The sequence below is a fragment of the Myotis yumanensis genome, unplaced genomic scaffold, assembly GCF_028538775.1.
Source record: "Myotis yumanensis isolate MYYU_CA2020_CCGP unplaced genomic scaffold, mMyoYum1.0.hap1 SCAF_13, whole genome shotgun sequence".
NCBI lineage: Eukaryota > Metazoa > Chordata > Mammalia > Chiroptera > Vespertilionidae > Myotis > Myotis yumanensis.
In genome coordinates this window covers 51,449,573-51,475,300 of record NW_027223764.1, presented here as the reverse complement: position 1 = coordinate 51,475,300, position 25,728 = coordinate 51,449,573, and the positions used below count along the sequence as shown (strand labels likewise).

General features: G+C 44.2%; 1 protein-coding gene and 1 pseudogene across 4 annotated transcripts in view; one reads left to right on the top strand and one right to left on the bottom strand.

Moving 5' to 3' along the window:
• The window catches only part of NRG3 (neuregulin 3), a 1,067,761-nt gene that overhangs the window by 658,154 nt on the left and 383,879 nt on the right, over nt 1-25,728 (bottom strand). The window lies entirely within an intron of this gene.
• LOC139021595 (transcription factor AP-2 gamma pseudogene) lies at nt 14,709-16,163 on the top strand (annotated as a pseudogene).

The following is a 25,728-nucleotide window of genomic DNA, read 5'->3' as shown; positions in this document are numbered from 1 at the left end:
AGAATGCAGACATTACAGAACGAGGGGCAATAAATTCCCAGGGATCGAAAGGTAAGAAGGCCTGGTATCAGACTGAGGTCCACATGAGACACAAGATCATGTGCCTCTTCGAAGGTTCCCAGAGAGAGGGCAAAGGAATAGTTTTTTAAAAGAGAGTAAGTGACACGACAACAACAAGAAAGGAAGGAAAAAAATAAGAAAATTGTCCACTCATGCACCCTGAATGGCCAATGCCATGTGCTTTAGGGGTGCTGAAATTAAACTGCCATATAGAAAATAGATGGAAAAACTACAGAATAGAAGAGACATAGACACAAATGAAAAATTAGAGAAAGTTATTCAAAAAATCCTTGAGAAAACAGAAATATTTTTCTGTGAAAAAGCTGACATTTTCAAAGAAACAGTAAATGGGAAATAGGCTCATCTGAATGCCCGGTCCAATAGACAACACTGCTTGTTAATCAAGTGCCCCTCCCAGTGCAAATGGACAGGCCGGTCTAACCATGGGGATGGCACAGGCACCAGCACCAGCACCTGCACCAGCACCAGTACCAGCACCAGCACCAGCACCAGCACCTGCACCAGCACCAGCACCAGCACCAGCACCTGCACCAGTACCAGCACCTGCACCAGCACCAGCACCAGCACCAGCACCAGCACCTGCACCAGCACCAGCACCAGCACCAGCACCTGCACCAGCACCAGTACCAGCACCAGCACCAGCACCTTTCCTGCTCACTCCTGTCCCTGGAAAACAAGCATCTCCCAGCGTTCTGTATGAAAACATAACTGCTATGGTTTAAATCGGTGACAGCCCGTGTTTCTGGTTGATTAAACGAAGTTGTTTACAGAATCTGTGCTATGACTTCAACTGAGGAACAATTAAACGATGCATGCCTGGGGCAAGGGGCTCTTTGGCAGGGGCAGCGGACCAATCAGCACGCACCAGGCACCTTTTCATTATCACCTCTGCAGCGCCTTGATAGGCAGCTATTGGCTCTCCCTTGGGAGTGAGATCACTTGTCACTATCCTCAGGCGGTGGGCAGTGAGTGCCAGTTAATGCAAGGTCTTGAACATGCATTCTGTGTTGGAACAATTCACAATGAATGTCCATGCTCCGGATGGCAATGGTTTTCTCCCCCGGCCCCTCCCTGCCCCTCCTCCTCTCTCTTTTTCACATCTCGTTTTCCCTCCTAAGCACACTGCGACCAAACAGTAATTCACTGAAAAGCCAAATCAGGACCCCAGATGCCTTTATGCACTGACTCAGGAACCCTTTCCTGAGCAACACTATACAACTTGGCACTCTGGGTTGTCAAGGACTAAAGATGAAGAACAATAGCCTCCAGCCCAGAGGGTCTCTCTCCCAGCTCCGTGAGGTGAGACTGAGAGCCACACGGAGAGGACACCCTGGGATAAGCTCTGGGACAGGGAGGACTCACTGGCAGTTCCCGTGACCCAGCCCGAGGCTGGGCGGCAGGCACTCTCCAGATCCAGGACAACAGGAAACCACCTTTCTGGGCAGGAGGCATTCACACGCCCCAGTATACTTAGCACAATAATAATAGATGTTACTGTGTCTTTGTTATGGAAGTCCTGCTGTTTTGTGTGATTTTCCCAGGCTCTCTCACAGGGCTGCATACCATAGGAACTGAGCTAGAAATGTCTTCTCCCACATCTCTGCTACTAACTATTTATAGGTTGAACTATTTTGGGCAAAAATGATTCAAGGTTGCCTCTGAAAACTTAAATTGCTGAACTATAATAGCTATTTTTCAATGAAAGCTTGACTTTATGTACTTCGGAAAGCATCACATGTTAATATGATTATTCATTTTCTCAAAAAACAATGTAGCCTGAATTCGGGCTGCTCCATTACATCTGTGCAAGGAATGCTGTCCTTCCCGGCTGTCCTTCTGATGATGTCACAGAACCAGCAAATCACCAAAGGAAGTCAGCCCCGACGTGACTGAACCCCACTCCACAGCTACCCACGCAAAGTGCCTTGCCTTCTACTTTCTTCCTTTCTCCTTCCTTAGGAGTATTTCCCCGGTCCGAGTGGGGAGCCTTTCACCAGAGCGAGGCCAGAGGGCAGGGGGACTCACCGTGATGGAGCGTGTTGCCCGCTGTGAGCGGTGCTGACGATCTTCCAGCCGCATGGAGCGGAGCAGGGCTCAGTGGTGAGCATTTGGGAAACAGAGAGATTGAGAAGACGAGACTGGAGCCAGAGCCTGAAGACTAGGCTTTCTCTGCTCTACAAGTGCTTCCACACCCGGGAAAGCAGCACAGTCACCTGCGAAACAGCTTGCAAACTCAGATGCCTGGGTCCCACCCTTGGAATCAGGAAGTTTGCGGAGATGCTGGTGGAAAAGCAACCCCAGGGCCGAGGCACAGCTGCCCCGCAGACTGTCACTTAAGAGCCATCATGTCCTGCCTTGCTCCCGCCTTCCTAAGGACAAGGGCAAATACCCCTGCTATGAATGAGTGTTAACTGATTCAACCATCACAACAACCATATGAAGCATGCGCTAGTTTTCTCCATTGTGAGAATGAGGAGACGGAGGCTGTAATCACTGAGCAACTTTCAAGAGGCTGGAGGGCTGGTGAGTGGCCAGCTGGCATTCAAACCCAGGCAGGCTGGCTCTGAGCTGTCCTTTTAACCTCTGTATTACCCAGCCTTTCCAGTGCTGCTACCCCAAATCCTACGCAGGGTAAGGGCCCCATGGGACCCACCTAGTTGGTTCCAGTGACAAGGAAGTGACTTTTCTAAGCATGAATCCACGCCTTGCACCAGCTCCCAATCACTTACACTACAGCAGGTGAATCGGTGGCGTAGAGGCCAGCTACATACTAGGTATCTTTATTTATTTATTTATTTATTTATATTTATGTTTGCATTTGATTATTAGAGAGGGAGAGAGAGGGATAGAGAGATAGAAACATCTTTGAGAGAGGAACATCATCTATCGCAGTGGTTCTCAACCTTCCTAATGCCATGACCCTTTAAATACAGTTCCTCATGTTGTGGTGACCCCCAACCATAAAATTATTTTCGTTGCTACTTCAAAACTGTAATTTTGCTACTGTTATGAATCATAATGTAAATATCTGATATGCAGGATGTATTTTCACTGTTACAAATTGAACATAATTAAAGCATAGTGATTAATCACAAAAACAATATGTAATTATATATGTGTTTTCCGATGGTCTTAGTCGACCCCTGTGAAAGGGTCGTTCAACCTCCAAAGGGGTCACGACCCACATGTTGAGAACCGCTGATCTATCAGCTGCTTCCTGCATGGCCCCTACTGGGGATCAAGCCTGAAACCAAGGTACATGCCCTTGTCCGGAATTGAACCCGGGACCCTTCTGTCTGCAGGCTGACACTCTATATACTGAGCTATACTGGCTAGGGTCATGCTCCATATCTTTAAAAAATTAGTTATAATTGTTACAAAATTAAAATTTTCTTATAAAAATGCAATCATTTGCCTGGTATATGTCCATGCCTGTAACAACACTGGGTCAGTTTCAATGAACTGGGCATGCTTTTCTGAGCCCAATACAGACCTCACGGCCCTCGCCTCCATCACTTACCTTTCCATTTGTCCAATATTGCAGAGTGAGTCCCACAGCTGTACAAGTGCGAGCGGGGATAAGGGAGAAAAGATGCCCACCCTGATTGCTACCAAAAGGCTTCCTTTAAAATAAGGGACGAAGCCAACCAACTAACTGACCTCTAGAACAGCCATTTCCACTGTCAAACCTATCTCTAAAATTTCCAATAAATAGAAAATAAATTAAAAACTGATACAGGGAAAAAATAAACCAGATGGTCTGTGCCTGTGAGATGGAAGCTGCCAGGGTGATGCACTCTCTCTATTGTCTGTCCTCCCTTGATTCTCACATTTGGTGACATCAGGGACAGCACCTCCTGCCCTACCCATTACTCTGGTCAGAAGACGGAGTTCAGGGTCACCTTCAGGACTCGGTGCCAAGACCCACTCAAATGGCCCACCTCTTCTTCCATGTCAAGTGCACTAGTGGTAAAAGTCAGCTCCAACCCACCTCTGCATCTCTCCACCTCACCAGCCACTGCAGCTGGATTTTGCACCAGCATCCTTCCTATTGCTTCTGCCTGGCTGATAGCTCAAGGCTGGAGCCCCAGGACTTCTCTGAATACTTTCTTAATCACAACAGGAAGTCCGGTGGTCCTAGTACAGTGGTTCTCAAACTTCCTAATGCCATGACCCTTTAATACAGTTCCTCATGTTGTGGTGACCCCCAATTTCATTGTTACAAATTGAACATAATTAAAGCGTAGTGATTAATCACAAAAACAGTACGTAATTATATATGTGTTTTCCAATGGTCTTAGGCGACCCCTGTGAAAGGGTCATTCGACCCCCAAAGGGGTCGAGACCCACAGGTTGAGAACCCCTGTCCTAGTACTTCCCTGTAATGTCTTTCCTGGGGCTAAATCCTGTGTTTCTTCCTCCACTCCATTCAGCAATCATAAAGTCTCCATCTGGATCTATGACTAGATTTCTTACAGCCACACCCCATCCCAGATGGAGATTAGCTCAGAAGCATACACTATGAGAAAGCAAGTGGTTTTCTATAAAGGTAAGCCCATGACCTTTTCTCCAACATGTTGAAGGAAGTCCTATCTGGGAAATAAAAGTGAAGCAGGAATGAGAAAGTCCCCTCTCCCCCCTCTGGGCTCTGGGGCATTCTCTTGGGTATCTGTTTGATGCACTGAGGTTCCAAAGGCAGGGGAGCTGCAGCATTTGTGCACGGGGCCTAAAACCACTCTTAATGAGGCCAACAGGTCCTAACATGTGGCTTATTCCATTAACCAGAACTTGGAAAGAACACCAGGTGGTCCCTCAAGTTTTCCAGTTCATAACAGCACCAATTCGACTCATCATTCTTTTCATAGTTTACTGCCTCAGAAAATGTCATGTAAGAGCCATCTAACATAAGAGAAAACAGAATAAAAAATAAGATCTTTTTAATCAGGCCACAATTATGAGAGGACACTAGTTATTTTTAGTGTTTCTGTTCCTGGGTACAAAGGTTTCTGGGGGCAAGCAGACATCAGTGAGCTCTGGGTGGCCTAAGGCACAGGATGAATTGTCATTGGAGGGTTGTAAAAGCTACAACTTCCTCTCATTTAATTGCCTTGCCTCATGGAAAGGAGCAATTAGAGTGCTGCTTGCTAATACAGAGATAAATGACTGCCTTGTTGAGGGCCTTTTGGGGAGCAGGATGTGCAGAATGAGTGAGCTTAAAAGCTACTTTATTACAGGCTCGTCCTAAGGTAGATAAAAGACCTTGCCAAAAGAAGGATTTGTAGTTTCCAACGTGGAACCTCCCAAACCCCTACAAGCACTGTGGAAAGCACAAAGACAGTGGTCAGGTGACTGTGGTATTCCAGGATGGTATTTTCGCTCATCTTTCAAGCATTTCTTCTAGTTTTGCACAAACCAGAAAAGAAAGATCATTTTTCTTTAATATATTTTGTATTGATTTCAGAGAGGAATGGAGAGGGAGAGAGAGATAAAAACATCAATGACCAGAGAGAATCATTGATTGGCTGCCTCCTGCACACCCACACTGGGGATCTAGCCCACAGCCACGGTATGTGCCCTGACCAGGAATCAAACTGTGACCCGCTGGTTCATAAGCCGATGCTCAATCACTGAGCCATGCCAGCTGGGCAGGACGATCATCTTTTAATGTTTGACAGAGAACGGTGATGGTGCAAGGAGGGTAACACTTGGGATAAGGTCTTCCAGGAGGTGATTTTCCAAGGACCAGATGCCTCACATTCTCAAAGGCAGGAACCAGAAAAAAACTGTCACTTGACATTCTGAGCCAAAGGGACCCCAACTGTTTAAATGTTTTGGATTTCTTGCCCTACTTAATGTCATTCTATAAAGTTCAGTGTCGATATGCACAGCACCACCTTAATTAGCATTTAGAGGATAAAGATCCATTTTTCAACCTTTTCCTCGGAATGCACAGGGGGGAGGAGAGTTCTGTGATGCTACCTCTCTCCCCTCCTTCTCTTCACTCACTTTGTCGGAATCAGGCACTTAGCCATCATCCGCATTGCCTGAGCCCCCACTCTCAGCTCCTGAGACAGGCCTGGAGACTCTCCTCTCAAGTTCAGTTATTTCAATCCCATTGATCTCTCATTTACTTTAAGAAGTAGATTCAATAGCAAAGTATTTCTTCACTGTATTTTGAGAACTCTTCCAGGGAAAGGCCATTACTTTTTGCAGTAAGCTGAGGATAGAAACGATTTTACTGTCTCTCAGGATAACTAATTTCGATTGATCTCGTTAAGCTCTAAAACATGTTGCCACAGTTAATTATAATTCATCAATCACACCAACACATGGCACTCACCGATGGAGACAGCCCTGCGTGTTTGTTTGAGGTATGCAAACAATATTGTGAGAGATCAGTTTTAATCATCTCCTACTCTGTGTTCATTGTCAGGAAAATGTGATTTAAGGAAAATCATTTACTCGTCCCCAAATGTATTAATGCAAAACAAGTTTACTTTTTTATTCTTTATAAAGAAAATCAACACAGCCAACAGAAATCAGTTGACAAGTATAAAAGGTTCTCAGTCAGTTTAATATCCATGAAGTGTTTATTGATGTGTGAAGCCAAAACATTATTTAGATAAATGCCTTTTTGTCTATGTGGATTTTGGAAAAAGAATCAGATGGGTTTCTTTATGGTTTCTTTCTTGGTAAACCTTGAAAAAAAAGGGTGGCAAACAAGTCAGAAGTAGTTTCAGTTCATGTTTTTTTTCAGCAGGTGCTGACAGTGATGAACAAGTTGGAGACTTGGAACCAAAACGAGAGGTGTCTCCAAGGCCAGGGCTATTTGCCTCAGCGGAGTCAAATGACCAGCATGTGCACTGCGGCTGGAAGCTTTATTTGCTAATGAGCCATGGGGGGGGGGGGGGGGGGCGGGGGGGAGACATTCATTCATTCATTCATTGGGAAATAAATACCTAAGAGACCTTCTCTTCTGGGCATTGAGCTGGGTTGAAATCAGCAATAAACAAACCAGGTATGGCTTCTATCGCCACACAGCGACAGTCTCATGAGGAAAACAAACCTTTAAATGATTGACTACAATAATGTGTGCTGTGTCCTGGCCCCATGGCTCAGTTGGTTGCACCATCCTCCTGTACACTGAACGGTTGTGGGTTTGATTCCTGGTCAGGGCACAGTCTCAGGTTTTGGGTTCTATTCTAGGTCGGGGTGCATGTGGGAGGCAACTGATCCGTGTTTGTCCCATGGATGTTTCTCTCTTCCTCTCTCTAAAATCAATAAAAACATATCCTCAGGTGAGGATTAAAAAGTAAATAAATAAATGAAGTGTGCTGTAAATCACTGTAGGAGACCAGGGTACAATATGAGGAGGCTGAAGCGGACACCCACCTTGTATAGGGGGCAAGCAAGACATCCTGGTGGAAGTACTTTTAGGTGCATAACTAAAGATGATTCATAACTCTTCAGGTAATAAAGAAAGGAGGGTAGCTCCAAGCAGAGATCATCAGAGCTGCTTATGTACTTTTGACCATGAAATACTCGCAGTCAAATTGTCAGGCCATGCATCCAATAAAGAGCAACGAATATAGTCAGGGATGTGGGGCTCGGCCAGGAAAAAAAGAATATCAAAACCAAGAACTAAACACCATCCCCTTTTAGTTGTTTGAGAACCTGTTTCTTATTCACACAGGTCCTGCAGTGGTTCTCACATGAGTGTGTTAACCCAACCAGCATAAAATTGCTCACTTACTCTGCTCTGTCCATTCTGATTTCATGGACCTCTATGGGAGAAAGCTTTCTGACATTTATGGTACAAAGGATCTTGCTAGAGGGCATTTTGAATGACAGAGGGAACAGGGAAGAAAGAGTAGAAGAGTTATCAGGGTCTAGTCCCCAGGTACCACTGAGGCCCCAGGGTAACATTTCTCTATCTGAAGTCATCGCATGCCATTCAGCACCACCCACTACCAAAGCAGAAATGAACCCCAGCAAGATGTCTAGGTCTTTGAGGAATTCACCAGTGCACCCGCGCTTTCTCCCAGTCTCAGGCTGCATACTCTTATATGCCATGCAGTGAGAATAAAGAACCAAGAATGAGCCCATCACTTGGAACTAACTGTTCAGTGCCTTGGAGACTTAGATAACCTTAGTGCAAATCCTCATTTCAAAATATAGACAAGACTAGGTGCATCCCCTAAACCTTCATAAATGTCCTGTTCATTGGGACACTTAGGTGTGGCACTCTTTCAACCCCTCCTTTGTATTCACAGACATGTGGTTATGTTGGAAGTGTACTGAAGACCCGGTACTTCATGACTTCACGCCCACCATCTCATCGGCTCCTCCAAGGCTATCCAAAGGCTGAGCAGAGCAGACCAACATGCTGCTCCCCCTGCTCAGGACACAGAAAGCCACTTCCTGCAATCCTAGTGGAGAACATAACCTTCCTCTAGTTACTCACTGTGGCCAGAACTGAGCTACAGCATAAAAACTACATATTTAAAGGTTAAACTTAGACAGAAATACTAGGCTTCCTGAAGGGTCACTGCAACATGAATGCTGGGATACAACCAGACCAGCATGGAGCAAGAGGATGCAATTCCTTTAGGAGGGATTTGACAACTACCTCTAGGATGATGGGAAAGGAATACGGGCATGAATAGAGCCAAGGAAGAAAGGTTACTCTAATGACTACAAGTTCTTTTTTTTAAAAAATATATTTTATTGATTTTTCACAGAGAGAAAGGGAGAGAGATAGTTAGAAACATCGATGAGAGAGAAACATCCATCAGCTGCCTCCTACACATCTCCTCCTGTGGATGTGCCCGCAACCCAGGTACATGCCCCTGACCGGAATCGAACCTGGGACCTTTCAGTCCCCAGGCTGACGCTCTATCCACTGAGCCAAACCGGTTTCGGCAGACTACAAGTTCTTGAATGTTACCACATTCCCTGGAGTCAAGAAAATGGTTATTATCCAACCCCAAAGCAGAGCTAATTCATGATGATTTGCATATATATAAATGCCTGAATTATCTAAGTAAACTAAGCATGACTCAAATCACAATGTAGTTTTTATTTATTTATTTTTAAAAAATCATACTTTGGGTTAAAAAATTTAGGAGAGAATTATATGAACAGGGTAACCTTAACCTACACATGCAATCATGCCAGGGCACTGTTTTAGTGGGTACTATAAAGAGGAGTCTTTTCTGGGCTAATGATTCTTTGTTTAAAAGGTCCACATTGTTTCCACTGATTCTATGTTTCAAAAACACATTTATTGATCACTTACAGGCATTTCTAGGTTGAAGGTTTTAAAAGGACATGAAAATAACATATCCTTGCTATAAAAATGTCTATGAAAGTACAATTTGAATGAAAAAGCTGAACATGAAGGAAATAACTACTATGGAATATCTAAAATTTAAATCAACTAAATTATATGATGATGTCATCTTCACTAATGAGGGAGAGAGATTTTTATTAAGAATAAAATATATGGCCCTGGTTGGTTAGAGTGTTTAGAGCAGTGATGGCGAACCTTTTGAGCTCGGTGTGTCAGCATTTTGAAAAACCCTAACTTAACTCTGGTGCCGTGTCACATATAGAAATTTTTTGATATTTGCAACCATAGTAAAACAAAGACTTATATTTTTGATATTTATTTTATATATTTAAATGCCATTTAACAAAGAAAAATCAACCAAAAAAATGAGTTTGCTTGTCACCTCTGACAAGCGTGTCATAGGTTCGCCATCACTGGTTTAGAGTGTCATCCCAATACACCCAGGCTGCCAGTTCTATTTCCAGTCAGGGCACATGCAAGAATCAACCAATGAAAACATAAATAAGTGGAACAACAAATCAGTATTTCTGTGTCTCTCTAATCAATAAAGTAAATAATAAAACATTGCCTTTAAATCATGACACTTCAAAAATATTTTTAAATATTTTTAGCCTACTGCTAAAAAAGAAAATCAACTATGTTTTAACTGATATATTTTAAGGATTTGAAAATAATATTCTGTGATATACATGTACAAAGTTCAAATGAAAATATTTTTTAGTGTTCATAATGTGCTAAACATTGCAGATATAAAGATATGTCATTTTTATGTTTCCAAGAATCTCATAGAACAATATTTATAGACCTGTGTAACAAGCCAACTCATAACATTATATTGTAAAAATAGCCATAATCGGTTTTGCTCAGTGGATTGAGCGTCGGCCTGCGGACTGAAAGGTCCCAGGTTTGATTCCGGTCAAGGGCATGTACCTTGGTTGCGGGCACATCCCCAGTAGGGGGTGTGCAGGAGGCAGCTGATTGATATCTCTCTCTCATTGATGTTTCTAACTCTCTATCCCTCTCCTTTCCTCTCTGTAAAAAAATCAACAAAACATATTTTAAAAAATTATATTGTAAAAATACATATCATTATCTATGCAGTCAGGATATAAAAATATGGTATTTACTTGTATTTATAGGTTAGCTGTTTTGAACTCTTTACTGTAAATACTTAAAATATTGGCTTGCATTATTCAGTATAATCCTGTCTTTGTGACAATGCAGAGCAAAATCATGTTAAACTGTGCTGGCGAGTTTCCAAAAGAAATAGGTTTATAAAGCATTAGCCAGGTATTTAAGATAACCTATGGAAACACTAAAATTCATTTCTTTTCAGAATTTAGTATTTTTTATAAACAACTTTCTAGTTGAGGACAAAAGAGGCATTTTAGAATCAGTTTGTTCAAATCTTCTGGAGTGGCATTTCCTCTCTATAAATAAAAGGCTAAGTGACCGACTGTTCATTGGACTGACCGACTGACCGACTGGCTGGCCAGCCAGCTGGTACATATGACACGCACTGGCAATTTAAAAATAAATGTTGACTCGTGCATGCACAGTACATATAAAGCTCTCTTGACACCAATCGCACACGACACCAGAATGTATCTGAAGACCAACTATTGGCACATTGTTGTTGTTATGTCATGTTGTTGTTGTTTATTTATTAATCAATTTATCAATCATTGTTTATATCAATGTTTTTATATCATGATTTGTTGTTTTTATATCATGTTGTTATTGTTTATTTATTAATAAATTTATATTATTTTCCTATACATTTTACTAATTTTCTTTCTTCTCTGACACTTCTATTATAGAGGAAGTGAATAGTGATATTAAAATATTTTGTATTTTAATTTTATAATAGTATATTACATATACTATTTTGAAATGTAATTTTTTGTAGTAATGTAATTACTGCATGGATCTTCTATTTCCTTTCAATGTGCATGAATCTGTGCATCGGGCCACTAGTCTTATATAATAAAAGCCCAGTGACCGAATGGTGAAACTACCAGAATGAGGGCTAGACCAGCATGATGCACACTGACCACCAGGGGGCAGACGCTCAATGCAGGAGCTGCCCCCTGATGGTCAGTGCACTCCCACAGTGGGAGAGCTGCTTGGCTGACCCGATGAGCAGGGCTCCCACAGAGGGCCAATCCCCGCAGGCCATACCCTCCAGCAGTGCATAAATCCTGTACACCGGGCCTCTAGTTTAAAATAAAATACACTGATGCTTTAAACAGAAGTGGCCATCCTTGGACAGGTTTGTGTAATGTATTTCCTGTCATCACTACCTTGAGTTCATGGATTTATATGTGAATTGAAGCAGTTAAGTATTTATGCCTATTATGTTCTAACTAGAGGCCCAGTGCACAAAAATTTGTGCACTCGGGGGGGAGAGGGGGTCCCTCAGCCCATCCTGTGCCCTCTCGCAGTCTGGGACCCCTCGGGAGATAATGACCTGCTGGCTTAGGCCTGCTCCTGGGTGGCAGAGGGCAGGCCCAATCCCTAGGTGCAGCCCCTGGTCGGGCTCAGAGCAGGGCCGATTGGGGAGTTGGGGCGCCGCCCCCTGTCATGCACAGAGCAGGGCAGATGGGGAGGTTGTGATGCCACCCCTAGTCACGCTCAGGGTAGGGCCAATTGAGGGGGGGTGGGGCACCGCCCTCTGTCACACTCAAGGCAGGGTCGATAGGGAAGTTGCGGCGCCACCCCCTGCCACGCACAGAGCAGGGCCGATCAGGGGGTTGGGGCGCTGCCCCCTGTCACTCACAGAGTAGGGCCAATAGGGGAGTTGGGGCACCGCACCCTGTCACACACAGAGCAGGACCCATCAGGGGTTTGGGGAGCTCCCCCTTGTCATGCACAGAGCAGGGTCAATCAGGGGTTTTGGGAGCTCCCCCCTGTCATGCACAGAGCAGGGCTGATCAGGGGGTTGGGGAGCTGCCCCCTGTCACACACAGAGCAGGGCCAGTCAGGGGGTTGAGGAGCTCCCCCCTTGTCATGCACAGAGTAGGGCCAATAGGGGAGCTGGGGCACCGCCCCCTGTCACACACAGAGCAGGGCCAGTCAGGGGGTTGAGGAGCTCCCCCCTTGTCATGCACAGAGTAGGGCCAATAGGGGAGCTGGGGCACCGCCCCCTGTCACATACAGAGCAGGGCCTGTGGGAGGGGGGGGTAGTTGAGGCGCCACACCCTGTCACACTCAGGGCAGGGCCGATGGGGAGGTATGGCTCTACCCCGTCTCACATAGAGCAGGGCCCGTGGGGGGGTTGGGGCGCTGCCCCCTGTCACACACAGAGCCGCAGGGCAATCAGGGGGTTTGGGCGCTGCCCCCTGTCACGCTGATCCCAGTGCTGGGAGGCCTCGCGGCTCCGCTGATCCCGCCCGGCAGGGTCACAGATCCGGGTCCCAGACCGCAGACAGCCTTGCCTGCTGCCGCCTGCCTTCAGTATGCAAATTAGCCGCCATCTTGTTGCTTCAGGGTGGGGATCCCCACTGGGGTGCCTGGCCAGTCTGGGTCAGGGGCTGAGGGCTGTTTTCAGGCTGGTGGGCAACTGAAGCTCCAAACCTCTCCTTTTTTTCTTTTTTTTTTTTTATTCTGGCATTTATTTACCTTCTATGGCTGTCACTGGAGCTGAGAGCCAGCTTTCTCTCTGAGGCTCGGCTGAAAGCAGGTTTCTGGCCTTTGTTTTCTGTATTCGAAACAATGTTGCGACTCCAGCTCTGAGATCCCGGCTGACTGACAGGAGCTTTCTGGAGTTTTGTTTATCTTCTGTAAATGTTACTATGTTTCCAACTGAAGCTCAGAGGCCGGCGGGGAACGTTGGAGTCCACAGCAAGCAAGCCTCCTGTTAGCTTCCAGCTGCCTGGCTGCCGGCCGCCATCTTGGCTGACAGTTAATTTGCATAAGGATACGCTGATTAGCCAATGGGAAGGGTAGCGGTCGTATGCCAATTACCATGTTTCTCTTTTATTAGTGTAGATAATATTTTGCCCTGTTACATATTTTGGAAAGTGAATTCTGGATGCATAAAATGAGCCTATTGTTTCCAGTAATTAAACAGGTCATCATCTTAGTTAAAACTGGGTTCTAAGCATAGTATACATAAAAATATTCAGTTCTCAGAGGATTGTTGCATCTCTTTACTTACTTTTACAAAATATTTTCATATTAAAGCCTTGATAACATTGCATGCAAGGTGACTGTTGTCTCTTCCGGGACATATGTGATCGGAGCATCGCAGGGGGAATGAGCGCTGATGTTGTTCCTTAATTCAGTGTTGAAGCACAATCCTGTCTAGCTCATTTAAATTCTATTTCCTAAAGTCACTTCCTCTTCATATACAATGAACAAGATACAATTATATCTTTTGAGATTTTTGAAACATGGCCTTTATATTGGAAAAATGCCCGAAGCCAGTCCATCCTAGATGCTTGACACAGTCACTGCAGGGAAGAAACATCTGCACAGAATATGTTTCAAGGACCTGGCATATATGGCATACTGTTCTTAATATGTTTGCTCCCCTTCTTAGAGCTATGTGTTTTAACCAAGGTCACCTCTCCGAGAAAGGTTGTTTCACCAGGTGAGGATTTTTTCCTGGAGTTAGGGATTAACAGGACTAAGGAAGAGAATAAATCAGTAAAACCCCCTAGTGTTACAGAAATATGCACTACTTATGAAGAACTTGGACTAAGACTTTTGGCAATAAATTTGGGACTTGTTGGGCCCACATCCCCAGGGATCTGCCCTCCAGGGAAAGCACCAAAGCCTATACCTCTGGAGACCCACTGACACAAGGCTGTCCCAGGGAAGGCAAACAGCAAGGCTGGGAGGACATAACCTTTACTGGGTAGGATAATCTCCTTCAGTCACTTCCTTGTAGCTTATCAGTAGAGCAGTGACCTTGGAATAGCCCTTATAATAGAACACAGAGGTTAACCTAGACAGGATTAAATTCAACAGAACTAGATTAACAAACGCCCTAACCTTTGGAATAGAATTGATAGGATTAAACTCAACAGAACTAGATTAACAAACGCCCTAAACTCTGGAATAGAATGGATAGGATTAAAATCAACTGGTATAAATACAGATGTAACAGGACAATAAAGACAGAACCTGGCTGGAGAACCTGGCTATGCTGATCAACTGAACGCTGTCTCTGTGTCTTTCCTTCCTCACCGACTCCGTCCACACCTTTGGGAACCTCTGGACCTGCTGGGGCTGGACCCCAACATCTGGCGACCGAACAGTCCACTAGAACATGTGTGAGCAGGTGAGTGAGAGTGCCCTGCACCAAGGGCGCTGCATGCCACCTTCCTCCGGGGCCTGGAACTCGGACTTCGCGCTTTGGAGAGCCTCGGGCGGCGGAGCGCCCAGAGGTTCACCGCAGGGCTTCGAGGGCACGCCACACCAGGATCCCGAGGACGGGAGCAGCAATGGGAATCCACGCCTCCCCCACCTCTCCTCGGAAGGGCAACATCTCTATAGCCCCAAGCCGCCCCTCTCTAATACCAGAGTTTCTGAAAACCAGCCACCACCCTACTTTCCACCTCCCTACCAGCCGCTGATTTATTCCCAGTGAGCAGACCCCTACTCGCATCGGGAAGAAGCGAACGCTGCCATCAACCCCCTGCACCAGCCGGCGCCAGCTGGCAGTCAGCCACAGGCCTGGCCCGGCCGCCAGAGCCAGGAGGCTGCTGGCTTGCCCTCGCACCACGGGCGCCCGGCCAGCCTGCTACCCCATCCCTCAGGGCTGGACTGCAGCGCTATGAGCGCCCGCCGGGATGGCTTCCGCCGCTCAGACCTGCTGCTGCCCCACGCGCACGCCCTGGACGCAGCGGGACGGGCGGAGAACCTGGGCCCTCATGACATGGGGGAACCGATGCACGAGGTGCAGAAGGTGGATGAGCAGCCCCTGCTTCTGCATGATCAGACTGGGATTCGCAGAGGTCCCATTTCAATGACCAAGAATGCCTTGAGTCTCCCCTGTCAGAAGGAGCTGGTGGGGGCTGTGATGAACTCCAGTGAGGTCTTCTGCTCCGTCCCCGGAAGATTGTCCCTCCTGGGCTCCATGTCGAAATACAAAGTGACAGTTGCCGAAGTCCAGAGGCGATTGTCCCTGTCGGAGTACTTAAATGCCTCATTACTGGGAGGTGTTCTCAGAAGAGCCAAGTCTAAAAATGGAGTTCGGTCCTTGCGGGAGAAGCTGGACAAGATTGGGCTGAAGCTTCCAGCCGGCAGACGGAAGGCTGCACGCGTCACCCTCCTGACGTCCTTAGTAGAAGGGGAGGCCGTTCACTTGGCTCGGGACTTCGCGTATGTCTGTGAAGCTGAGTTTCCTAGTAAGCGGGTGGCCGAGTACTTAACTGGACCTCATCTCGGAGGACGGAATGAGATGGCAACGAGGAAGAACATGCTGCTGGCCGCACAGCAAGTGTGTCAAGAATTCAAGGACCTCCTCAACCAAGACCGAACACCCAATGGGAACAACCGGCCGGCCCCGGTCTTAGAGGCGAACATTCAGAACTGCCTGTCTCACTTCAGCCTGATGACCCACGGGTTTGGCAGCCAGGCCATCTGTGCCGCCGTGTCTGCTATGCAGAACTACATAAAAGAGGCCTTGGTCATCATAGAGAAATCCTACATGAATCCTGGGGACCGGAGTCCAGCTGATTCCAGCAAGACCTTGGAGAAGATGGAGAAGCATCGGAAATGAAACAGGTGGAAACAAAGGGAAGAAGAGTGCAAGGGGAAAAAATCTCCAAAACCACTCTCACCGGCACAGATGGGGAACTCCTCGGCCTGGGGGGCAAGCTGAGCTTTTACTTGCCTTCCCATTGAAGGGCCTGTCGGCCTCCGGAGTTGGACCTGCCCTCTGGGAGTCCTTAGATGTGTCCGGGCCACTGCCTGAGGGAACTGTAGGTTTAATATTAGGACGGAGCTCCACCTCGTTACAGGGGATCTTAGTCATCCCGGGAGTTGTTGATGCAGACTACACAGGAGAAATACAGATTTTACTTTCCCCACCCACCACAACTATACAGATTCAGCCCAACCAGAGAATTGCCCAATTACTTCTGTTACCAATACATAAAATAGGGACAGCTGTTACCCAGGAAGCCAGAGGGGCCGGAGGCTTTGGATGTAGTGATGCAGCATTTTGGATACAAGAAATCCGTCCACACCTTTGGGAACCCCTGGACCTCCTGGGGCTGGACCCCAACAGAAAAACATAAAGAGGTTGGTACTTAGACATACTTGTAAGAGTTAGCACTTCTGTTTAAAAATAATTCCCTACCAAGCTTCTGAAAAAGACAGCTCAGACTCCAGACAGCCTGCCATCATGTCTCTGCTGAAAGTCACCAGTCCAGCCCTGAGCATCCTTCACTGGCCGCTGCCTGAAGGAAAACTAGACTCCGGTTACAAACAGCCCAGCCTTTCAGGTCATGTCAGTGCCTCACGGCTCTGGGAAATTTGCCTTTCAATATCCTACAAATAAAATGAAAATCAGATAGACCCTGTCTTCTGTTGAAATGTCAGTCTGTGCAGCTGAGTTCTAAGGTGAACTTTTGAAAAGTTCCCTAACCCTACGCACATATCAATTCTGGGAAAATTTTGGCAGGAGATAATCAGTGAATTCCAATAGAAGATGGTAGTTTGAGCACACACGTAACTTACATTAATTAACGACGTTAAATTAAGGAATAGATATACATGTGTAGTTTTTAAACCATTAAAAGAAACATTGACAATTGTTATCTCTGGGGGGTTGGATTCATAATTATAGTGGAACACTGAAACTTTAATTTTATTTTTTAAATATTTAATTAATTTTAAACATATTAGTAAGCTATGTTTTTATTTAAATAAAACATTTCAATGTATATTTTCTGTCAAAGAGTAATACAGCTGAAAGGTATATTAAAAATCATTTGGTCTACCCAGCCTCCTCTAGCCTGGCAGGTGGTTGTTCAGATATTTCTTGAATTAGTCAACTGAAAAAGTTCAGACACAATGGGATGGAATATGAGTTAGATGAAGTGGAGGTTTTCCATCTGAATCAGTTAAAGGCTTTCCTGTTAAAAGAGAACGAAACACCAATCTTCCAGAAATGTCATGACAGTCTAGATCAGTGGTTCTCAACCTTGGCTGCACATTAGAATCACCTGGGAATCTTTTAAAAATTGATTTCTGGGCCTCATCCTCCTGAATTCTGTTTCTTTGTTATGGGGTGGGGCCACAACATTAGTAACAAAGAAACAGAATTTCCGGAGGATGAAGCCCGGAAATCAGGATTTTAAAAAGGTTCCCAGGTGATTCTAATGTGTAGCCAAGGTTGAGAACCACTGGTCTAGATGGAGCCAGAGGAAATATCCCATGGAGGAATGACCTTGTAGGGCAAGAAAACTAGAATGAAGTGCAGAGGCCAGCCTAAGTGCAAAGCCCTGGTCTGGAGTTAGGTGGGCGTGGCTTCGTGTGGGCGTGGTTTCTAGTGGGCTGCTTTCAGCAAGAGGTTTCTTCTGTCTTATCTGATCAATGAGTAATAATTGAAAATTGCAATATAGGATTGATGGGAAGATAAAAATAAGCTATGCAATGCTTACGGCTATGGCTCACAAACAATACAATAAAATAAACAGAGAGTTAAATTTTAGCTTTTACCAGTTTTACTAATTACCAGGTTAGGCTTGTTTGTAGTTCTCTGATACTAGTAGTGTCAAGGGCTTTATACTAGAATACTTTAGAAAGTGTTTCTAAAGGAATCGTAGGGGTAAAATATTTCTTAATTTTTAAATGAGTCTCCCTCTGTAACCTATCTTTTCTCATCATACTCATACTAGTATTCTTGTCCTTAGCGAAAAAAACAAATGTAAATATGTAATAGTTATTTTTTATCTTTAAATTCTTTATTAGTTAAGGTATGTAATAGTTATTTTAATTCATTTTTGTTCTTTAAAGTGCTTGAAGCTAAAATATTAAGAAGAAAGGTGTTAATAAAAACTGATAATAATTCTAAATATGATGGGTACTTCTTCCTTTAAAATAAGAATTCAGACTTGGAGAAAATAGTAGTGGATTTTTATTTTTTATTTTATCCAACCTTCCATCAGCTTTAAACTTTTGGTAAAACAAGCTTCTCTGATCTTAGAAAGAGAATTTCCTAGACACTTTGCCATTTTATTTTGTTAAACTAACATCTGAACACATGATTGCAAACAATTTACTAGTGTCCTCTTTTCATTATTCTTGATGGCTATTTTATATTCATTGACAACATTTCAGAAATTACATATATTTTTAATTTTAAAATTGCCATGCCATCTCTGATTAGATTGATTCTTTTCCATCCTTTCTGAAATCACTATCATCATAGGAAGTGAAAAGCCACACCGTCACAAATGGATATTTTGGTTTGCAAGGAAGTTGCACTAATCTCACCGCTTTATTCTTCTGAATAAACCCTTAGGTTTGAGTTTTTTTTGCATCAATCATATATATTTCATGGTGAGTGATACTGGTGGGAAGTGAAAAATGATTGTTTCAGGCATGTCTGGCTCATTTTTATCACCAACAAATTTTATTCTATGAGGGGGTGACAGAATGAGCGGGAATCACTTCTGTTCTTTCACAGGAAAGAATAAAGTGTGTGCTTCTTTCTCTGCCTGGGATTTTATGAATTGAGTCCCTTCCACTTTTGGATTACCTTCTATTTAATGCTTTTCTTAATCACTGTTATCCTTTCAAAGTTCACCCAGTGAATTTACATGAAAAATAGTATTTTGTAAAAGAAACTATATATTATAAATGTTTCAAATACATTTTTATATGCTATATGCATGTTAGAGATTTCAAAAGCTCATTAAATATTGTGTGGCACATTTTCTTCAAATGAATGCAATTTCAAAGGGCCCATTAAACTTCTGTGGTTTTTAATTAATAAAATTGAATCACATTCATTTTAAAATTAAAAGCAGACATTTTCAAAACTTGAGGAACATAAGAATAATTTACATCTTAAAAGTGATAAATAATTGAACTACAGCTTTGAGAAGGAAGGCCCAAGGTGAGCATAAAACACCATTCCTGCACTTTCCTAGCATGGCTGACTCGACACCAGTGTCTGCTCTGTACAAGAATTCCTCTAGTTGGGGAAAGGTTCTAGACCAGTGGTTCTCAACCTTCCTAATGCCGCGACCCTTTAATACAGTTCCTCAGGTTGTGGTGACCCCTAACCATAAAATTATTTTCGTTGCTACTTCATAACTGTAATATTGCTACTGTTATGAATCATAATGTAAATATCTGGTATGCAGGATGTATTTTCATTGTTACAAATTGAACATAATGAAAGCATAGTGATTAATCACAAAAACAATATGTAATTATATATGTGTTTTCCGATGGTCTTAGGCGACCCCTATGAAAGGGTCATTCTACCCACCAAGGGGCCGCGACCCACAGGTTGGCGACCCACAGGTTGAGAACTGCTGTTCTAGACTATGAGTAAGCAGCAGAGCAGAGAGCAGTAAATGCCTGTAATGTGTGTAGATGGAGATCAAAAGGTCAACATAAAGCTGTAACAAGTTCAAACAATGAAGAGTAATATATAATTGCATAAAATACAGAGCTATAACCATGTGATGAAGGATGGAACATTGCTCCAGAGTGGGAAACATCTATTTGAAATAAAAGAGAATTGCAGAGTCTTTGAAAGAAATTAAAAGACAACTCCAATTTAAAAACGGGGAGGGGGGTGGGCAAGAGGCAAAGGTGAAACCATTAGAATTTTTACCAAATGATACATGCAGACCCTACACCCTCTCCCCAAACACCCCAACAACTCATAACTTTAACCAGGCAACAGTGTTAGAGGCATAGCAGACCTTCTAAAGGAAAAGCAAGGTAACCCAAGGACAACAGAGGCATTGTATCCAAAACTCTGTTAATTTCTTCTAAGCTTCACAAAAGACAGACACAGAAAGAGGACACAGCATAACATTGAGGGAGAGAAAGAAAGAAATGAAGAATGTAGCAGATCAAGGCCATGTGAAAATGATTGTCAGGATAAAAGGATACATTAAAAGCCAACTCAAAGGATTTGGAATTTAAAAAACAAAAAAATAGAAGGTAAATCCTGTGTTTTGTTTTTTAAACAACAAAAATCTGAATCTAGAAAGCAGATAAATCACAAGTGATTCTTCAGGACACTTACGAGTGTCCTGACTAACGAGTTTTTTGAGATACCAGCTGTCTCTTGGCTGATTTTTTGCATTGAGTTGATAGAATAATTTGAATTAACGAGGTCCTTAACGAGCTCAGTCTTGGACCGAATTAAACTCGTAAATCAAGGCCCCACTGTAGTTTAAACCACCCAATCCGTTAGACGGTTAGATCTACATGCATTCAATGTTCAAAAGGACATACAAAATGAGGTCCTTTTCTCAGGACCATTTTTATAATGGTCCATCTGCTTCGCATTGCAGCAAATGAATTCCCTCCTCGCCCCCCTGCAGCAGCCTCCACAATGGCCCTGCCAGCTCACCAGCATCTATTCCCAACATTCTTCCAAGCACTGGGCCCCCACCGCTGGACCCTTCTTTCTGTCCTCGGGTGAGTTGAATTACTTGCTTTTCTCTCCACTTAGAGGACCTGGAACCCATATTTGTATGTGCTTCATTCTTCATTATCATTCGAATATGAGTTCAAATGTGGTCACAGCTTGTCCCACAATCCAAAAATGGTCACTCACACCTCACCCTGATCGCCTCCGCTTTATCACCTTACTTTCTTTGTAGGAAATGGCAACACCTGAAAGTACAGCAGGGTTGTTTGCTTGCTCGCTCAGCTGTTGATGGTTTAACTTCCATTCCCAGAAGATCACTTCCACGGGATTGGCGGCTTTTCCTCCTTTGTACACTATTGTGGCTCTGGTACCTAGAACAGACCTTGGCCCCAGAAAATGCCCAAAATATTTACTGAATGAACAAATCACTGCATTTCTAAATGACATGTATTTCAAAGCATTTAATAACATTGTCTGGAAAGGAATAAAATAACCCCAAATACCTGCAGTATAAACTATGTTAATCTAAGAGAATAACTGTCCTGAGAAAGGTACTAAGTTCTGATTAACATCCGCAGGACTCCTCTTTTACGTGGGATGCAGTAACTGCAATAGAGCACTGAGGCTCCGTCCTCACAGCACCAGTGCGGGCTGGTTGGTGGGGAACAACAATATATCAGCAGCATTGCTTATATGACTCCAATCAATTAGAGCTAATTAGTTAGTAGCCATGGTGCTATGTAACATTGAGCCAAGAGGTCATTTTATCATCTTACATGCTTAATAGTGAGAATAGAGGCCAGGGACAAGAGGCGAAGGGGTTTTAATAGCGTTAAAGGGATTTCCTTGATTGCTTTTCCATAAATTTCATAAGAACCGCTACCATTTACTGAGCAAAATACTGTACACAGTCTTCAATGCACACGTTTTGCTTTAATTTCTACAATAGTCCTCAGAGGAAGCATAGCGACCCCTGTTTTTGTGTGTGTTTTTTAAGTAAAATTGAAGGCCAGAAAGGTTAATTAGCTGTTCAACTGCACAGCTGGTAGGTGGTGGACCTGGGATGTAAGTATAACTTAAGTGTCTTGCATATATTCCACCACGTTATCCAGGTGCAGGGTCTTCTATGAGCAGATCCCTTCAAGACCCTGTGTTGTTCTTGGTCACGTGAGAGAATCCCCCCTCAGCCTCTCCCCTGGTCCCTTGGGACAAACCCACAAGCTTGCAGCCCTCCGTGCAAACCAGCCCATTCCCCTGATCCAGACGTTACTTTCTCAAGTGAACACGGAGAAGCATGTTTGCACTCCTGTCCTGATTTTCCGCCTGGCAGTATCATTCTCTCAAGCAAGCTTGGGTTTCCATGTGGAATGAAGAAGGGAAAATTGCCTATCATAATCGGAACTAAGCTAAAATTGATATTTCAGGGTTTGCTATTGATTTGTGAATTTGGAAAAATGTTTTGACATGTGCAGTGTGAAGTACGCTGCCTGGCTGGGAAGGCAATGCACAGTGCAGATGCTTCCATGCACTAACCTGGGCCCATGGCAGGCCTCGCTCACCGATCATGACCCCATTTCTGATTGAACCCAGGTCACTCTGGGTCTCAGAATCCTTGTAATCTCCCTAAGAAGCCACCACCCATCAGCCAGCATTGTCATGAGAAGTGAAACCTGTGGATGGGGAGATACAAAGTTAACCCATCTTGGAAGAATGAATCAGATTCAGCTTTGTGATAATGAGGGAAAGGGCATTTCAAGATGAGTGAACATTCTAGAAGACAGCAGAGAATCAGGAAAGGAAAGAGCTGTTTTTAGGAAAACACAGACTTTGTGTCATCGCTGCTGTGTGTAGAGTAGTGCGTGCCAAAGAAGGTCCTACCTCTCCTGTTGATATACTGAAAATGTGCCCGCTGAGCAAGAACGGCTATTTGGAATGGTGGTCCTAAAGAGATTAAGGTAGAATCTGCCAAAGGGTAGAGCTTAGTGAGGCAGCCATGGAGACACAGAGACAGTCCCAGTCAGATAAGCGGTGAAGGCTGGAGTCAGGAAAACGACAAAGTGATTGTTCACTGGATCCCAGCCATGGCCATAATGAAGAGACAAAGCATGTGCCCGAAGCCCAGGTGTTTCAGGACATAGGAAGGGATCAGCCACAGAGAGTGAGGGAAAGGGAGAGGAATCGTAGCTAACAGGTTTTTAAGAGTCTGATCAAAACTAGGCGTTTTACTTACAGTATTAACAATATTTTGCAGCAATTCTAAGGAGTAACCCCACTTTACAGAGCAGGTACGTTCTCCAGGCATACGGCATGTGATTGAGAAATGATTGACTTTGAAGCAATCTGGCTGCAGACTCATGTACTAACCCAGGGCCTACAGCAGCAGCAGCAGAACCTGAGACCCCTTAGAAATGCCAATTCTCAGGCCCCACCACAGACCTGCTGGGTCAGAAACTCCAAGAGTGGGACCCGTGTACCAAGGGCTTTCATACATCTGGTTCGGATCTCACTTAAGTTAGAGAAGCAATGTACTAAAGCACTATACATCTGCTTTAATATAGTTTTATTGATTTCAGAGAAGAAGGAGAGGGAGAGAGAGAGAGAAACATCAATGATGAGAGAGAATCATTGATTGGATGCCTCCTGCATGCCCCCTACTCGGGGTCAAGCCTGCAACCCAGGCATGTGCCCTTGACTGGAATCCAACCTGGGGCCCTTTCAGTCCACAGGCTGAGGCTCTATCCACTGAGCCAAACCAGCTAGGGCTGTACATATTTTTTTTCTTCTTATTTTCTTCCCAGATTTATTGAGATACTAGAGGCCCGATGTACGGAATTCGTGCAAGGGGCTCAGCCCTGGCAGCCGCGGAGGCTTGCCTCAACCATCGCAGCCCCAGCTTCATCCAAAAGGTCGTCTGGAAGGTTGTTCGGCTGTCTGGTCTAATTAGCATATTATGCATTTATTATTATAGATAATTAATACATAGCATGTGTAAGTTTAAGATGTACAGCATGTTCATTTGATACACCCATTAGTTGCAAATTTATGGCCACCATTGACCACTATCTACATTTTACAGCTGACTTCAGCTGAGGTGTGATGCCTGGATGACAGAGTCTAGACAGACTTCAAATAGAGAGTTGAACGTAGAAACAGTTTTTTAAAAAATATATTTTATTCATTTTTTACAGAGAGGAAGGGTGAGGGATAAAGAGTTAGAAACATCGATGAGAGAGAAACAACGATCAGCTGTCTCCTGCACACCCCCCACAGCCAAGGTACATGCCCTTGATCGGAATCGAACCTGGGACCCTTCAGTCTGCAGGCCAGCACTCTATCCACTGAGCCAAACCGGTCAGGGCTAGAAACAGTTTTTGAGAGGAGACCATGAGCTCGCCATCCTCCCTGTTCAGCCGAGGATGATCAGTGAGTAAGCAGTGGGTGTGAAAGGCCAGGGCCTGAGAGAGGGAGGCTGGATAGATAAAGATGAGCTGTGTATGCACATAGTGGGTGTGCTGAAAAGGCCCAAGGGAAGAACAATGTTTGCTCTTCCTGCACGCCCTTAGATCTCACCTCCTATTACAGGCTAAAGTGAAACTGAAAAATTAAGGGAGAAGATAATTTCTAGAAAGAGCTGATAAAACAGTGACTAGCACCAAAGTCAATCCAAGAAAAGATTATTGAACTTGTGGATTTATTCACTGAATTTCTTAGAGAAAATAGTATCAACAATGTAGAGAGAGAGAATTTTTTTAAGGATTGTCATGAAGGTGCATTGAAGGAAATATTAATGGCAAATATGGACAATTCTTATGAGAAGTTTAGCAGTGAAGGCTAAGAATCGATAGGGAGATGGTGACAGCAGGGCAAAAAAGGTGTGTAAATGCACGAAGGGCTACTGGTTGTATGACCACAGGAGTGCCATTCACAAGAAATGTAAAGCAGGGTCATCCCTGAAAATGACACTGGTCATCTTCCTCCGAGAAGGTCTGAGTATAGAATTGACAGTTCTCATTTCTCATCCCACCACTCAAAAGAAACACTAAAATCAGCCCGTGGTTCCAGTAGTCTAACTTTGCTAGATAGAAAAGAAATGAAAACATAACTAAGTTTCTTAGCTTTTTAGGGTCTTTAGGTCAATGACTCTAAAATGTGGAAAAGGGGGAATGTATACTCTGAGATTAAAACTGACACATCCTTGTAATATAATTTTTCATTTGCTCAATATGCCTGGGACCTATTGTTTAGGTAATATAACTAGAATCTAGGAAAGGGAGCCTGATAAAATCTATAAAGGAAAGGACAATAGAGTCACCATAAGTGATTTTCACATAGTGGTACTCTGGAAGGGAACACAAGTATTTCAGAATGGAGGGGTGTGGGGAGGGATGTCTTTGAAATGTAAGGTCACAGGTTTCACCAGGGCGAGAACAGCTCCTCTTGTGGCAGGATCCAGGGTCAGAAGGAAACAGGGAAGCTCCCAACCAGCCACTCTGGCCTCGGAGTCCTATGTGCTATCTGATAAAAGCAATGACATGAGCAAGGTGTTTCCCAGTCTCGGGTTCCTCATCTAAAAACAGAATGATAGCAGTACCATGTAAAACGATGGTCCTCACAGGTGTTACTACAGAGATTGAATGGAGAAGGGGATTGGTTTCATATCCACCTTTCATTCTCCATCCCATGAGCTCAGGGAGAAAGCAGTGAGTAGTGGGGAGAA